The following is an 18866-nucleotide window of genomic DNA, read 5'->3' as shown; positions in this document are numbered from 1 at the left end:
GTCCTTTATAGTCAGGAGAAAACGTCACTAAGATGACCAGAAGGCCACCCTCAATCCCTGACACAGCACCATACCAACTATGGTGTTCTAGAACCCGCGAGTTTCCCCTTGTAACCTAGACAAGACATAGACAAGCAGAGACAGGAAAACCGTCCCAGCAGCTTAAAAAGAGTATCTCCAAGAGGGCACAGAGCCACCTGTGAGCAAAACTCGTGTGGAGTTGCTAATCATAAGGGTCTTCCCCAACTTTGGGGTCATTGTTCATTGTTATTAGAGTGCACGGCCGCACTTGACCCTTCACCTAGATATCTATTATATGGACTTTTGGGACATTGCACTAGCACCTAATATTGCCTTGTAATTAGGATTGTGCTTGATTTCAGCATCAAACTGCACTACGAACAGTACGTTTTACAAAATGAGTACAATTGTTGTGTGTTTGCAAATACTGTGTGGCCCGCCTATAAGCCCATAATTCGTCCGTTACAGTCTTGCACTTGGTCATAAGGCTCAATATTGTCAAAAAAATCAGATAACATCGTCATGTAAAAATATTATGGACAACTGTTAGCAAAAGGACACTTTTACACTATTAAGGATCCTTGGGATATTTTTACATTAGTAAGGACTCTTAAGTTATCACGATAACACAATTCTCCATTGAAAGTATCAATTGGATGCTTCTGGATAACAGCCAGGATTGTTGTACAATGCTATGTATATTTTATACTGTATAGTAGTATATATATTTTCCCTTTTATACTAACTATAAATCATTTATGACCAATTATACCAGTTAACAGCCAGTCATGTACAAATAGAATAAGTAGTTTATGGAAATGATAACAATTCAATGATAATTATCTATTGGATGACATTGTTTTGGGTACCAATAATAGTTTGATTATACTGCACATTATTGATATTTTCTTAGATTAGCGTACAGAGTGTCCGTGTAAGAAGACACATATTAATAAGCTATTGCTGTCCCGCACACACATTGAACAGGGATCCAGTGAATCAGTTGAAAATTACATGAGATCATTGTATGACCAAATTTACTGATCTAGACATATCTTTTCTAAGTGTATTAATTACTTGTACAGGTGCCAGTGTAAGGATAAGCGGTCACCATGGAAGTAGTAGTAGCAAATGAGTTGGGTACCTTTTTCTCTAAGAACATTTCAGGAGAGGGATAATAGTACACAGGATCTGGATGAGGTCTTTTGTACAGATAGATCTAAATTCACGTTAGCAAAACTGTTTGAGGAGATGGAATTTTTACTTATAAAAGAGAATAAATTAAGATAGGACATTATGACATTAAGTAAATACCATTAATTAAAAGTGAATTTTCACTCCGCCTCATGTTGCTTTTAGTCAATTACAAATCTAAAGCTCTAAATGTGATAAACCATCAAATAGAGACTCTCCAAGTAGAATTACATTTGAGGAGAAATGTACTTGAATATCCAAAGTATGACCGTATCTTACAAAAAACCTTAGTAGAAACTAAAGCACTCTTGATTAAAACAAAACACAACAAATATTTAAGGGACCAATCCGATTATGATAATAATAGGATCTTTGTCTGGAATAGGAAGGATAGGTTTGAAGGCCGTAGAGCCTATAATAGGTCACGAGGAAGAAGTAGGGGTAGAGGACTCATTAATAGAAGTAACAGGAACAATGTAGAGGTGGATCACAGAGAAAATGATTCCGGCAAGAGTAAAAAAGTTAAAGGGACACTGAACCCAAATTTTTTCTTTTGTGATTCATATAGAGCAAGCAATTTTAACTTTCTAATTTATTCCTATTATCAATTTTTCTTCATTCTCTTGCTTTCTTTATTTGAAAAAGAAGACATCTAAGCTAAGGAGCCAGCCAATTTGTGGACAGCACTTGTTTATTGGTGCTGTCCAATCAGCAAGGACAACCCAGGTTGTTCACCAAAAATGGGCCGGCATCTAAACTTAAATTCTTGCTTTTCAAATAAAAATACCAACGGCTAGATTTAGAGTTTTGTCGGTAACGACCCGCGTAGCTAACGCATGCTTTTTTCCCCCCGCACCTTTTAAATACCGCTGGTATTTAGAGTTCACAGAATGGCTGCGTTTTCAGTACGTTAGGCTCCAAAAAGGGAGCGTAGAGCATAATTTACCGCCACTGCAACTCTCGATACCAGCGGTGCTTACGGACGCGGCCAGCTTAAAAAACGTGCTCATGCACGATTCCCCCATAGGAAACAATGGGGCTGTTTGAGCTGAAAAAAAACCTAACACCTGCAAAAAAGCAGCGTTAAGCTCCTAACGCAGCCCCATTGTTTCCTATGGGGAAACACTTCCTAAGTCTGCACCTAACACTCTAACATGTACCCCGAGTCTAAACACCCCTAACCTTACACTTATTAACCCCTAATCTGCCGCCCCCTTTATCGCTGACCCCTGCATATTATTATTAACCCCTAATCTGCCGCTCCGTACACCGCCGCAACCTACGTTATCCCTATGTACCCCTAATCTGCTGCCCCTAACACCGCCGACCCCTATATTATATTTATTAACCCCTAATCTGCCGCCCCCAACGTCGCCTCCACCTACCTACAATAATTAACCCCTAATCTGCCGACCAGACCTCACCGCTACTCTAATAAATGTATTAACCCCTAAAGCTAAGTCTAACCCTAACACTAACACCCCCCTAAGTTAAATATAATTTAAATCTAACGAAATAAATTAACTCTTATTAAATAAATTATTCCTATTTAAAGCTAAATACTTACCTGTAAAATAAACCCTAATATAGCTACAATATAAATAATAATTATATTGTAGCTATTTTAGGATTTATATTTATTTTACAGGCAAATTTGTATTTATTTTAACCAGGTACAATAGCTATTAAATAGTTAATAACTATTTAATAGCTACCTAGTTAAAATAATTACAAAATTACCTGTAAAATAAATCCTAACCTAAGTTACAATTAAACCTAACACTACACTATCAATAAATAAATTAAATAAACTACCTACAATTATCTACAATTAAACCTAACACTACACTATCAATAAATTAATTAAATACAATACCTACAAATAAATACAATGAAATAAACTAACTAAAGTACAAAAAATAAAAAAGAACTAAGTTACAAAAAATAAAAAAATATTTACAAACATTAGAAAAATATTACAACAATTTTAAACTAATTACACCTACTCTAAGCCCCCTAATAAAATAACAAATACCCCCAAAATAAAAAAATGCCCTACCCTATTCTAAAATTAAAATAGAAAAGCTCTTTTACCTTACCAGCCCTGAAAAGGGCCCTTTGCGGGACATGCCCCAAAGAATTCAGCTCTTTTGCCTGTAAAAAAAAAACATACAATACCCCCCCCAACATTACAACCCACCACCCACATACCCCTAATCTAACCCAAACCCCCCTTAAATAAACCTAACACTAAGCCCCTGAAGATCTCCCTACCTTGTCTTCACCACGCCGGGTTCACCGATCGATCCAGAAGAGCCTCCGATGTCTTGATCCAAGCCCAAGCGGGGGGCTGAAGATGTCCATGATCCGACTGAAGTCTTCATCCAAGCGGGAGCTGAAGAGGTCCATGATCCGACTGAAGTCTTCTATCAAGCGGCATCTTCAATCTTCTTTCTTCCGGATCCATGTAGTTCATCCCGCCGACGCGGAACATCCATCTTCACCGACGACTTCCCGACGAATGACGGTTCCGTTAAGGGACGTCATCCAAGATGGCGTCCCTCGAATTCCGATTGGCTGATAGGATTCTATCAGCCAATCGGAATTAAGGTATGAAAAATCTGATTGGCTGATTGAATCAGCCAATCAGATTGAGCTCGCATTCTATTGGCTGATCGGAACAGCCAATAGAATGCAAGCTCAATCTGATTGGCTGATTGGATCAGCCAATCGGATTGAACTTGAATCTGATTGGCTGATTCCATCAGCCAATCAGAATTTTCCTACCTTAATTCCGATTGGCTGATAGAATCCTATCAGCCAATCGGAATTCGAGGGACGCCATCTTGGATGACGTCCCTTAAAGGAACCGTCATTCGTTGGGAAGTCGTCGGTGAAGATGGATGTTCCGCGTCGGCGGGATGAACTACATGGATCCGGAAGAAAGAAGATTGAAGATGCCGCTTGATAGAAGACTTCAGTCGGATCATGGACCTCTTCAGCTCCCGCTTGGATGAAGACTTCAGCCGGATCATGGACATCTTCAGCCCCCCGCTTGGGCTTGGATCAAGACATCGGGGGCTCTTCTGGATCAATCGGTGAACCCGGCGTGGTGAAGACAAGGTAGGGAGATCTTCAGGGGCTTAGTGTTAGGTTTATTTAAGGGGGGTTTGGGTTAGATTAGGGGTATGTGGGTGGTGGGTTGTAATGTTGGGGGGGGTATTGTATGTTTTTTTTTTACAGGCAAAAGAGCTGAATTCTTTGGGACATGCCCCGCAAAGGGCCCTTTTCAGGGCTGGTAAGGTAAAAGAGCTTTTCTATTTTAATTTTAGAATAGGGTAGGGCATTTTTTTATTTTGGGGGTCTTTGTTATTTTATTAGGGGGCTTAGAGTAGGTGTAATTAGTTTAAAATTGTTGTAATATTTTTCTAATGTTTGTAAATATTTTTTTATTTTTTGTAACTTAGTTCTTTTTTATTTTTTGTACTTAAGTTAGTTTATTTCATTGTATTTATTTGTAGGTATTGTATTTAATTAATTTATTGATAGTGTAGTGTTAGGTTTAATTGTAGATAATTGTAGGTAGTTTATTTAATTTATTTATTGATAGTGTAGTGTTAGGTTTAATTGTAACTTAGGTTAGGATTTATTTTACAGGTAATTTTGTAATTATTTTAACTAGGTAGCTATTAAATAGTTATTAACTATTTAATAGCTATTGTACCTGGTTAAAATAATTACAAAGTTGCCTGTAAAATAAATATTAATCCTAAAATAGCTACAATATAATTATAATTTATATTGTAGCTATATTAGGGTTTATTTTACAGGTAAGTATTTAGCTTTAAATAGGAATAATTTATTTAATAAGAGTTAATTTATTTCGTTAGATTTAAATCATATTTAACTTAGGGGGGGTGTTAGGGTTAGGGTTAGTATTAGCTTTAGGGGTTAAAAAATTTATTAGAGTAGCGGTGAGGTCCGGTCGGCAGATTAGGGGTTAATGCTTGAAGTTAGGTGGCAGCGATGTTAGGGAGGGAAGATTAGGGGTTAATACTATTTATTATAGGGTTATTGAGGTGGGAGTGAGGCAGATTAGGGGTTAATACATTTATAATAGTGGCGGTGAGGTACGGACGGCAGATTAGGGGTTAATAATTGTAGGTAGGTGGAGGCAACGTTGGGGGCGGCAGATTAGGGATTAATAAATATAATATAGGGGTCGGCGGTGTTAGGGGCAGCAGATTAGGGGTACATAGGGATAACGTAGGTAGCGGCGGTGTGCAGTCGGCAGATTAGGGGGGGGGGTATTGTATGTTTTTTTTTACAGGCAAAAGAGCTGAATTCTTTGGGACATGCCCCGCAAAGGGCCCTTTTCAGGGCTGGTAAGGTAAAAGAGCTTTTCTATTTTAATTTTAGAATAGGGTAGGGCATTTTTTTATTTTGGGGGTCTTTGTTATTTTATTAGGGGGCTTAGAGTAGGTGTAATTAGTTTAAAATTGTTGTAATATTTTTCTAATGTTTGTAAATATTTTTTTATTTTTTGTAACTTAGTTCTTTTTTATTTTTTGTACTTTAGTTAGTTTATTTCATTGTATTTATTTGTAGGTATTGTATTTAATTAATTTATTGATAGTGTAGTGTTAGGTTTAATTGTAGATAATTGTAGGTAGTTTATTTAATTTATTTATTGATAGTGTAGTGTTAGGTTTAATTGTAACTTAGGTTAGGATTTATTTTACAGGTAATTTTGTAATTATTTTAACTAGGTAGCTATTAAATAGTTATTAACTATTTAATAGCTATTGTACCTGGTTAAAATAATTACAAAGTTGCCTGTAAAATAAATATTAATCCTAAAATAGCTACAATATAATTATAATTTATATTGTAGCTATATTAGGGTTTATTTTACAGGTAAGTATTTAGCTTTAAATAGGAATAATTTATTTAATAAGAGTTAATTTATTTCGTTAGATTTAAATCATATTTAACTTAGGGGGGTGTTAGGATTAGCTTTAGGGGTTAAAAAATTTATTAGAGTAGCGGTGAGGTCCGGTCGGCAGATTAGGGGTTAATGCTTGAAGTTAGGTGGCAGCGATGTTAGGGAGGGAAGATTAGGGGTTAATACTATTTATTATAGGGTTATTGAGGTGGGAGTGAGGCAGATTAGGGGTTAATACATTTATTATAGTGGCGGTGAGGTACGGTCGGCAGATTAGGGGTTAATAATTGTAGGTAGGTGGAGGCGACGTTGGGGGCGCCAGATTAGGGGTTAATAAATATAATATAGGGGTCGGCGGTGTTAGGGGCAGCAGATTAGGGGTACATAGGGATAACGTAGGTAGCGGCGGTGTGCGGTCAGCAGATTAGGGGTTAAAAATTTTTAATAGAGTGGCGGCGATGTGGGGGGACCTCGGTTTAGGGGTACATAGGTAGTTTATGGGTGTTAGTGTACTTTAGAGCACAGTAGTTAAGAGCTTTATGAACCGGCGTTAGCCCAGAAAGCTCTTAACTCCTGTTTTTTTTCTGCGGCTGGAGTTTTGTCGTTAGATTTCTAACGCTCACTTCAGCCACGACTCTAAATACCGGCGTTAGAAAGATCCCATTAAAAAGATAGGATACGCAAATGGCATAGGGGGATCTGCGGAATGGAAAAGTCGCGGCTGCAAAGTGAGCGTTAGACCCTTTCCTAACTAACTCTAAATACCAGCGGTAGCCCAAAACCAGCGTTAGGAGCCTCTAACGCTGGTTTTGAAGGCTAATGCCAAACTCTAAATCTAGCCGCAAGTGAATAAAGAAAAAGATGCTTACAATGGCATGCTCTATCTGAATCATGAAAGAAAACATTTGGGTACAGTGTCCCTTTAAGTTCTCACAAAGTGAGGCGGAATCTTATGATGACAGTTCAGCATCAGGTGGTGAGGAAAATGTGAGGACGCCCAACCTGAGTGCAACAATAGTGGAAGATCCGCCGGTAGCGAGACCAAAAACTTCCAGTGTAGGTGTAACCCCCATCCTTAAAAAACAAAATCAGGGGGATCAAAATACACCCCAAATGCTGTACAAATAGAAGGCCAGTCCAATACCAGTAATATTGCCACAATTAATCATGAGGATAGACAGGGTTTAGAACAGTTTTTTTCCCTCCCACACACAAAACCGGAAGGGGGGGGAGAGGAAGGGGTGGACAAACAGGATATCAGGGATAGAACAGATACTCAACCAGAAGAGGGAGGTCCGGGAGCAAATACCAATAAATACTAATGTCACCAATTTGTCTGATTATAATTTGTCAGACATAGAATTAAGAGTGTTGAATTTGGGTCTGGGCTTTGTACCCTCACAAAAATTAAATCTTTTTAATACCCTGATAGATGTCAACAAATTAATTAGAGGATTAACATTACATAAGGGTTTTTTTTATAACAAAGAAAATGAAGAGTTGGACTGCTCTATTCAAAGTATAGATCTTACTAGACAGAGTACCATGGATGGACTCACTTTCAGTGAGGGTTGTGATGTGGCCACCATGGAAGAATTATTCCAGGAAGGGGTGGTAGATGGAAATCCACAGGTGAGCAAAATACAGAAATTCAAGGAAAATTCAAATTTTTACCCAATACAGTGTAGAGGGAGTTCTCTAGAGATTTTTCAGGCAAGGGTCGAGAGGGATCTTACACTATTCCACCAGACCACCCTTGTTAGTTAGCACAGCTTAAATTCTAAAGAAAGAGAAGCATTGAAAAAGCTCCAGAATAATGGACAATTAGTAATTAGAAATGCTGACAAGGGGGCTTGGTGGTAGTAATGTCAAGAACAATATTCATTGCGGAAGCAGAGAGACAGTTACTTGATGAAATGTATTACCAGAAATTAAGTGGAGACGCAACTCTAAAATATAAACGGGAACTAGCCCAGATCCTGGATGACAGTGGAGAATTGGGTATTTTAGTTGGGCCTACCTGTGACTTCCTCCTGCTAGATAATCTGGTGATACCTATTTTTAACCATCTACCCAAAGTTCATAAGTCCCTGGAGGGGGTCACAGGTAGACGCATTGTATGTGGTATAGGGTCGCTTCTACAAAGGGTATCACAATGGGTGGATAGTATCCTACAGCCATTGGTTGGAAGTCTAACAAGTTTCCTACAAGATACTACACATGTATTGAATCTGATGAAAAAATTGGATTGGGATGAATCTGATATGTGGCTCACAATAGATGTCAGGGCCCTCTATACTTTAATACCACATGACAAGGGCCTATTGGCCATAGAATTTTTCCTACGAAGGAACACAGGCTACTCTGATGAGTTTGTAGAATATGTGCTAAGGATTGTTGGGTTCCTTCTGATACATACTTACTTTGCTTTTGAGGGGGTTTTCTATCTCCAGAGATGCAGGACAGCCATGGGCGTGAAGTTTGCGCCCTCCTTCGTCAACCTCTATATGGGGTGGTGGGAGCAGTCCCGCATCTATGGAGAAGGGAACCCCTTCAGGCAAAGCATACAGTTTTACAGACGGTATATGGATGATCTGCTCCTGGTGTGGAGAGGAACCGAAGAGAAGGCAAAAGAATTTGTGGAGTGGTTGAATAACAACGACATTGGGTTAGAGTTCACTTTTGAACTCAATAAGTCAAGGATTAATTTCCTCGATTTAACCCTGAAAGGGGTACCTAATGCCAGGATTGAAACCGAAGTGTTTAGAAACCTATTACCGGCAACACACTTCTCCACGCCAGGAGCAGTCATCCAAAACAGGTCTTTAGGTCAGTCACCAAGGGACATTTTACCAGACTAAAAAGAAATTGTAGCAATGAAAAACAGTATGAGGCTCATGCGGATCAATTATCTGACCGTTTGAGGAACAGATGTTATAAACCACAAGATATTACTAAGGTTAGAAACGAAGTAGCGTTAGCCAATAGACAGAAATTGTTAAAAAAAAGTCAGAGTCAAAGAATGATAAGAGCAGAGGAACTTTTTTTGTCACTGATTACAGTACACAATACCACAAAATCTGCCATATAGTGCAAAAACATTTTAGATTATTGGCAGTAGACGATGCGTTAGTAGAGAAAGGATGTAAGTGCTCCTTCAGGAGAGGAGTTTCAATGGGCAATAGCTTGGCACCCACACAACTGAAAACATCACAGAGGGAAGACAATAGTTCTTGGCTTAGGCTCAAGGGCGTTTATAAATGTAGCAATTTTTCATGTAAAGCCTGTGAACATTTAATGGTGGGAGAAGGCTTCAGAAGTGACGCCACAAGTAGAACTTACAATCACAAAAAGTGCATGAATTGTAGAAGCAGATATACTGTCTATCTAGCAGACTGTACGGTCTGCTGCCTACAATATGTAGGAATGACGACAAGAGAGACACGGATACGTATAAGGGAACACCTCTCTGATATAAAGGCAGGGGTCTTGACTACCCCTCTTGTCCAGCATTTTAATAGAGTCCATAACAAAGATAGTACCAACTTTAAATGGACAATCATAGAAACTGTTGATGCTGGATGGAGAGGGGGAGACAGGGATATGGCACTAGCCAAAAGGGAGGTGTTCTGGATATTCCAATTACAAACTAGACACCTGACGGGACTTAATTCAGATTATGATCTAATTAATTTTTACTATTAGTCTGATATAAAGCATTGGCTGATTAAGGCACTATTGAAATTAAAGTGTAATTCTAAGTACTGTTTTATCACTAACAATTTATAGTAACGTTTTGGGGAACATGAAAGGGCATTATATTCAACTAAATTGACCACACTAATAGGTAAGATTAGAAACCTTTATGACAAACATAATATTTGCTAGCCTACAAAAAGACACAAAGATGATAAGCACATAGATAAAACATCTAATTTGAGACCAAAGAAATATTAGCAGCATGAGGGAGCAAACTCCCCTATAGCATAATAATAGATCCCACATTAATAAGTGTTGAATTTAGTAGGCATAATTTCACAGTGTATCAATATTCCGGTGTTACACTTTGTAAACGTTAATAAGCAAAAAATATTACATCAATCATTATGTACTTTCATAAAGATATTTGTATTATATTATGAATAATTTTAGTTTTTGTATTTTTCGTAGACATGTGCGATTCGTTTTGGATTAATTCGGAAATTCGGAAAATTCAGTAAATTCGGAGATTCGGATCGATTCGAATTTCCGAATTAAAATACTTCTGAATCTACCGAATGAATCCGAATTAGCTCGGTAAATTCGGCATTCCCCCATAGGAAACATTGGGGCAGTTTCGGTTGAAAAAACCTAACACCTTCAAAAAAGCAGCGTTCAGCTCTTAACGCAGCCCCATTGTTTCCTATGGGGAAACACTAAGTCTACACCTAACACCCTAACATGAACCCCGAATCTAAACACCCCTAATCTAACACTTATTAACCCCTAATCTGCTGCCCCCGCTATAGCTGACACCTGCATTATTTTATTAACCCCCTAATCTGCCGCTCCGGACACCGCCGCCACCTACATTATAGCTATGTACCCCTAATCTGCTGCCCCTAACATCGCCGACACCTACATAATATTTAATAACCCCTAATCTGCCCCCCCCAATGTTGCCGCAACCTAACTACAAGTATTAACCCCTAATCTGCCGACCGGACATTGCCGCCACTATAATAAATGTATTAACCCCTAAACCGCCGCACTCCCGCCTCGCAAACACTATAATAAATTTTATTAACCCCTAATCTGCCCTCCCTAACATCGCCGCCACCTACCTACAATTATTAACCCCTAATCTCCCGCCCCCAACGTCGCCACTACTATAATAAAGTTATTAACCCCTAAACCTAAGTCTAACCCTAACACCCCCCTAACTTAAATATAATTTAAATAAAACGAAATAAATATACTATAATTAAATAAATTAATGCTATTTAAAACTAAATACTTACCTGTAAAATAAAACCCTAATATAGCTACAATATAACTAATAGTTACATTGTAGCTATTTTAGGATTTATATTTATTTTACAGGCAACTTTGTATTTATTTTAACTAGGTACTATAGTTATTAAATAGTTATTTACTATTTAATAGCTACCTAGTTAAAATAATTACAAAATTACCTGTAAAATAAATCCTAACCTAAGTTACAATTAAACCTAACACTACACTATCATTAAATAAATTAAATAAATTAACTACAAGTACCTACAATTAAATACAATTAAATAAACTAAAGTACAAAAAAACAAACACTAAATTACAAAAAATAAAAATATTACAAGAATTTTAAACTAATTACACCTAATCTAAGCCCCCTAATAAAATAACAAAGCCCCCCAAAATAAAAAAATGATCTACCCTATACTAAATTACAAAAGTTAACAGCTCTATTACCTTACCAGCCCTTAAAAGGGCCTTTTGCGGGGCATGCCCCAAAGAAAACAGCTCTTTTGCCTGTAAAAAAAAACACAATACCACCCCCCAACATTACAACCCACCACCCACATACCCCTATTCTAACCCAAACCCCCCTTAAATAAACCTAACACTAAGCCCCTGAAGATCTCCCTACCTTGAGTCGTGTTCACCCAGCCGGGCCGAAGTCTTCATCCAATGGGGCAGAAGAGGACATCCAGACCGGCAGACGTCTTCATCCAAGCGGGGCAAGAAGAGGTCTTCCATCCATCAGAAGTCTTCATCCAGGCGGCATCTTCTATCTTCATCCATCCGGAGCGGAGCAGCAGCATCCTGAAGACATCCGACGCGGAGCATCCTCTTCTTTCTTGATCCGACGACTAAATGACGGTACCTTTAAGTGATGTCATCAAGATGGCGTCCCTTGAATTCCGATTGGCTGATAGGATTCTCTCAGCCAATCGGAATTAAGGTAGGAAAAATCTGATTGGCTGATTCAATCAGCCAATCAGATTGAAGTTCAATCCGATTGGCTGATCCAATCAGCCAATCAGATTGACCTCGCATTCTATTAGGGGTGAATGTTGGGGGGTGGTATTGTGTTTTTTTTTTTACAGGTAAAAGAGCTGTTTTCTTTGGGGCATGCCCCGCAAAAGGCCCTTTTAAGGGCTGGTAAGGTAATAGAGCTGTTAACCTTTGTAATTTAGTATAGGGTAGGGCATTTTTTTATTTAGGGGGGCTTTGTTTTTTTATTAGGGGGTTTAGATTAGGTGTAATTAGTTTAAAATTCTTGTAATATTTTTTAATTTTTTGTAATTTAGTGTTTGGTTTTTTTTGTACTTTAGTTTAGTTTATTTAATTGTATTTAATTGTAGGTACTTGTAGTTAATTTATTTAATTTATTTAATGATAGTGTAGTGTTAGGTTTAATTGTAACTTAGGTTAGGATTTATTTTACAGGTAATTTTGTAATTATTTTAACTAGGTAGGTATTAAATAGTAAATAACTATTTAATAACTATTGTACCTAGTTAAAATAAATACAAAGTTGCCTGTAAAATAAATATAAATCCTAAAATAGCTACAATGTAACTATTAGTTATATTGTAGCTATATTAGGGTTTATTTTACAGGTAAGTATTTAGTTTTAAATAGGATTAATTTATTTAATTATAGTAAATTTATTTCGTTTTATTTAAATTAGATTTAAGTTAGGGGGGTGTTAGGGTTAGACTTAGGTTTAGGGGTTAATTATAGTAGCGGCGACGTTGGGGGCGGGAGATTAAGGGTTAATAATTGTAGATAGGTGGCGGCGATGTTAGGGAGGGCAGATTAGGGGTTAATAAAATTTATTATAGTGTTTGCGAGGCGGGAGTGCCTCGCAAACACTATTATAGTGGCGGCGATGTCCGGTCGGCAGATTAGGGGTTAATACTTGTAGTTAGGTTGCGGCGACGTTGGGGGGGCAGATTAGGGGTTAATAACTAATGTAGGGGTCGGCGATGTCAGGGACAGCAGATTAGGGGTTAATAGCTATAATGTAGGTGGCGGCGATGTCCGGTCGGCAGATTAGGGGTTAGATAATTTTATGATAGTGTTTATGATGTGGGGGGGCCTCGGTTTAGTGGTTCATAGGTAGTTTATGGGTGTTAGTGTACTTTAACCCTGTAGTTAAGAGCTTTATATTCCGGTGTTAGCCCATAAAGCTCTTAACTACTGACTTTATTCGGTAGATTCGGATGGCCGTGTATTACACTAGTATTTACACCTAATATACAGTACATAATACTAGTCTAATACACAGCATATCCCACCTAAAACATACCGAAATTCCGAATTTCGGAACCGAATCGAACCAAATTCAGCCGAATTTATCCGAATAAATCCGAAACGAATTCATTCGAATCCGAATAAATCCGAAACGAATTCATTCGAATCCGAATAAATCCGAAACGAATTCATTCAAATTTTGCCGAATTCGAATCGATCCAAACCGAAATTCGAAAAATCCGAATCAATCCGAACCGAAACAAATTTATTCGCCATGCACATATCTAATTTTTGGTCCACGATAGCAAACACTCATATTGAATATTTTTGCAAAAAATGAAAAATGATACATGAACAAGTACCAACATTATTATTAATAGCTCGAATACGAGTTTAAATTCAACATTTTTTTGCAGTTAACAATTGAACTTGCAATGAATGAGTTAACTCAACAATTGTCCCTTAACCAATCACATGAGAGCTATGAGTATGGCATAAATGCCGAAACGCGTGAGCTTTTTCAGTTACTAAGGGCATGTTTTTTGTTTTGTTTTGATTCATGTTACTGTACCAGTTTTATTGGACTATCTGTGTTTTATATCAAAACTCGCGAGGACCCTTCCACAGGCAACAAAGTCGGCTTAAGCCATCGTGGGACTCCCACTGAAAAGTGTTGAAAAATCTCGACAACAGCTCCCAACCAGAAAATTCCAGAATCCAAGGAGCGATCGGTCCCGGCAGCAGCCGCTGCCAGTAGAGAGATAGGCACTAAGACTCCCCCCAACAAAGGGGAGGACAGATTCATAAAAGTAAATGGTCCATGCTGCAAAAGCAGACTGATCCCCGACCTTCCTTCCAGGATAACGGTCCCAGCCCCAATGCTAGTGAAGGACCTTTTGCAAACAAAAGTCTCAGACCTTCGGTAGAAAAAAAGGATGAATCTATGAGGAATTAAAGCCCCAGAGTAGAACTCTGACCTCTACTAAAAAAAATTAGCATGCTACCCTGAACCATGACAGGAACCTCATGCTCGGGTCCAAGGAACCCTACACTGCAGCCTTCCTTGAGGAACACTCCTCAAGGGAAGAAAGCACTCTGACCCACAGCACTCCGATACTATAAATCAATTCAGTGATACTGAGAATGCAAGAGAGGGGGGGAAAAACCCTACGAGGCAAGAAAAACAAGGACCCATGGGCCCTTTACAGATACTGAGGTACCTCCAAACCAAGAAGAATGCATAAAAAAATCCCTTCCCCACCCTAGGTGAGAAGATTAATTAACAGAAAACACCCTACTGGAGGCCAACCCTCGGCCAATATTGTCAGCCCAGTTAAATAGCAACTGGAGCCTACCAGGAAGCATCAGATGTCCCCGCAGACAAGTAGGGACCCATCACAAAACATCAAACTGAAGCCTCAGGTTGATATTAAACTCGCATAAGAGTCAGAAAACCACTGCGGGAGAACCAAACGCTAAGGTTAAGCAGAACCGTCCATACCCTTTCCAGGCAAGAGACATGGTCCTTAGCCAGAGTCAGAGAAAACAGAACCGATCCGAAGATCTGAAGCCCCTGATGAACCCATAAGCTGCCTCCTATGATTAGGAGCTCACCCATACAAAGCCTTCCACCATCTAAAGTCCTTAGATGTAAAGAACCTAGCAATATCCATAAACCCAAGAGTCTGTAAAGAACTCCCGACTGGTTTAGGAAAGGGACACTGGGGTAATCCATGTAGACCGGCCTAACGACCTGACTCCACGCTGGAAGGCTAAATGGTCAGTTTCCTGACCCCAGACAGGAGAAAAGACTGTAACTGACCCCAGCCCTCCTACCCTAAAGCTAGTGGCAGCTCGTGGGCTATTCAAATGGGGGTTCACAAGGGATGAACAAGGCTTATATATATATATATATATATATATATATATATATATATATATATATATATATATATATATAGTTTATTATTATTTTTTTGTTTAAAGCAATTATCAATAGAACATCCATTTCTATTTAAGTCAGTTTAAACTTGTCACTAAAAAGAAGTGTGAACAGCAGACTCTTTACTCACTGGACACTTTTTTGCTGTATTCATTTTTTTAACACGTGAGGCATCTTCATGAAACGTACTTTACAGAGAGGAAACAGCAGACACATGGTGTTACATAGGCAGTCTCTACAGGACATAAAAATTTGGTATCACATATGCAAAAGAACTAACAACATATATTGCAGGGAATACTTAGACAGGATGTCAGATCAAACATACCTATAAAATGCCAGGACTTCCTGCATCTGTAGGGCAGGCAACCAGCATGGTGGTCTGACTCGTAGCCAACCAGAGGGGTACATATGCCATCACACACACACACAGATCTGTTTGTTTGCTCTTCTCCCAGTTATTGTACAGCCAGCCACTATATAGAATCAGATCTGCACAATCTGGAAACATAACCAGGAAACTGACAGCCAGCCTATCCAATCACATCATTACTGATCTCTTCTCCCCAATCAACGGAGTCCGGGACTTGAAAGCTGTCATCACAACTCTACCCATCAGCACACACACAGCTCTTAGTGTGAGAGTGTCACGTGACAGCTGGCTCTCACTTGCACACTAAGAGCTGTGCGGTTAGCAAGCCTATGGGCTGGGCTGTAGGTGGTGCTGCAGTCAATGCAGGCTGACAATGGAAAGGGATTTTGCCTATACTTCTATGTATCTCACATGCTGTGCTGTGCGATAGATAGAAGTAAAAACGGCAATTTTAGTTTTTTAGGTACACAGCATTGCAGTGGAGCCTGGAGGATTTTTATTTATTTATTGAGCCAAACAGGTTTAAAATTGTATTACAAGCCCGAAGGGCTAGATCTGCAATAAGATCGATGGGTAGCACCCAAGAGTCAAAGACCATGGTAAGACAAGGGAGTTTTTATCTTGAACAGACAACAGTCTCCAAAGATCCCTGCAGGATCGATCTCCCAACATCCTTGAATGGAATAACAACAGGAGCCTCGCAGCTCCTGGTAGAAAGGGAGGAAGACCCCTGCACTCAACACACTAGAGCAAACGAAACACTGATAAAAAGGTCATGTCCACTATTCCATAACAAATGACCCAACCCAAGACGGAAGGAAAGGAAACTTCACCACCGTAAAAGGAATGCAACTAGGCTACAAGAGTCGTCATCTGGAGATACCGCAAGTGAAGATGCAAACGTCCACTATTCAGAAACTAAACCCCAGGAAATCAATAACGTCTCCAGACTTCCAAGTAAATGGAAACAATGACGTCTGAAAAAGTCAGTCATGCATCTCAAGCAATATTGCCAGCAAAAACCAACTTATATCGGAGCACACAACCCTCCTACCAGAAGCGTTGGATCTATGTCCCAGGCTCAAACTTTTTTGTAAAGCCGATAGGCTAATCAGCACCACGAGGGTGACCTGAACCCAAGAAACAGTAGATAGCGCCCGACCAGTACCTGCCTGGTACAAGAGCACTCCAGAATATGTCTAAGGTCCAAGAAAAATTGACCCAAAGGCTCGATAATATGAACTAGAAAACATAACCTCAGACTTAACCAAAGTGCGCAAGCTCCAAGGAAGCGCCCATGCGACCACAAAATCGCAAGTATCAGTTCCAGAGAATGATCTCAAAACTAAAGTTATATCAGCTGTGAGCTTTATACAAAACAAATCAAATAGATCCTATCTGGATCTAAAATAAAAGTAAGGCAGCACCCGCGGGTGAACGACCAAGGGAAAAAAAGGGTATGCCCAACCAGACCAGCCGATCAGAAGGCCCCCTTCACCCAAGCTCAGAACTGGAACCGATACATAAAATAAAGAAAAACGGGGACGATAAGGAGATTAGCTTCATCCCCAAAACATCTATCCAGGTTGCCATCTGGCATCTAAGGCCTCAAATCCCTCGACTCACTAGGACTAGGATCCTCTAAGCAAAGCCAAAACATGTCTTAGCAGGACACGAAGACATGCCAACCTATAATGGAAGGCAAAATCATCCCTTGCCAGATCGACAAACTACTCTAGCCCCAAGGGTGGGGCCCCTAAAGCCTCAGAGGCCCCCGCTTGCCCAGGAGGCCAAACTGAATCGGGCAATTCCCCGCCCAGCGGGCCCTGGTTGACGAAACATGGACAGTATCTTAAGTATAGTTCACTTGGGAGATACAAATGAGCCAAGGCCACAGATATGGCTATGTGAAACCATGCCGTAACCTCTGGAAAATACCATGACTGTGCTACACTTGCCAGATACATGTTCCTTCCTAGAATCCTAATTGGTTGCTTAAAGTCCCTTTACAATAGGACTATTGAGGAAATTCTGAGGTTTTGAGGAATCCCCAAGTTCTTCTCATTTTTATACTTTTACTTCTACTTCATTTTGTGCATTTTTTAATACCATTGTGCACTACAATAAGAACCACAGATTTTTGTTTTTTCAGTGATCACGTTTATAATTTTGTGTATACACTAGTCACCTACATTGGATATTTTGGAGATTTTGTATTGGACATTTTCATACATACAGATATAGATTTTTCATATTTTCAAATTTTGGATATTTTTATCATTTTTTGAGATATCAAATCAAGGATTACACAATTTTTGAACATTTTCTGGACTTTGCTATATTGTTTTTAAGATTTTTTTCACGGATTGAATCACCTCACATAAATTTGGACTGCCCACACCTTCATTTAAGGAACGCATTTTTTTTTAACACATTTTTTGAATTGACTTTTGGACTATTATTTGATCACAAGCTGTTTTTTTGGATCATTGTTTTGACCACTACTTGTTTTTACACACAATTGAGGTTTTTATTTGTAAATTTGTGTGTTATTTTTATCTGTACATTTGTGTATCATTATCAGATTGTATTAATATTTGTTACTTTTCAAATTGCTATGTTCATACAGCCACCTTACTAGCAAATCTATCCTATAGGCATATTTGCTGTTCAGCTGTACCTTAGCTTACCTTCCCCACGACAGACGTAGGGACTTTGCTAGAGAGACCCAGACTATCTCTAACATACAGAACTTTCACTGCATTATTGTTCTTAATACGTATTATTGTTCTTAAATATATTTTTTATTTAATATTTTTAATATATTGTATTATCATATAGTTTTTATGGATCCATATTCTTGTATGTAACTTGTTTTTAACCGGATATGATGTACTAAATTGCACATAACCGTATTAAAATTGTGATATTTTATTTGGAAGACGTATGCTCTGTGTCATCTAATATCATTATATATAGACAATTTCGATTTCTAATTATCCTGCACCTATATATGCCTTCATAGTACACATTAACATTCACCCCCCAACCCAAAGCGCCAGACGCTTGGAATCTACTCTCTTAAACAAACTCAATAATACTATAAGAAGGACGCACTAAATCACTGTGGTCCACTATTTCAGGGAACTCAC

Source organism: Bombina bombina, chromosome 1, assembly GCF_027579735.1.
Source record: "Bombina bombina isolate aBomBom1 chromosome 1, aBomBom1.pri, whole genome shotgun sequence".
In the NCBI taxonomy this organism is placed as follows: domain Eukaryota; kingdom Metazoa; phylum Chordata; class Amphibia; order Anura; family Bombinatoridae; genus Bombina; species Bombina bombina.
This window is presented reverse-complemented; position numbering follows the sequence as displayed.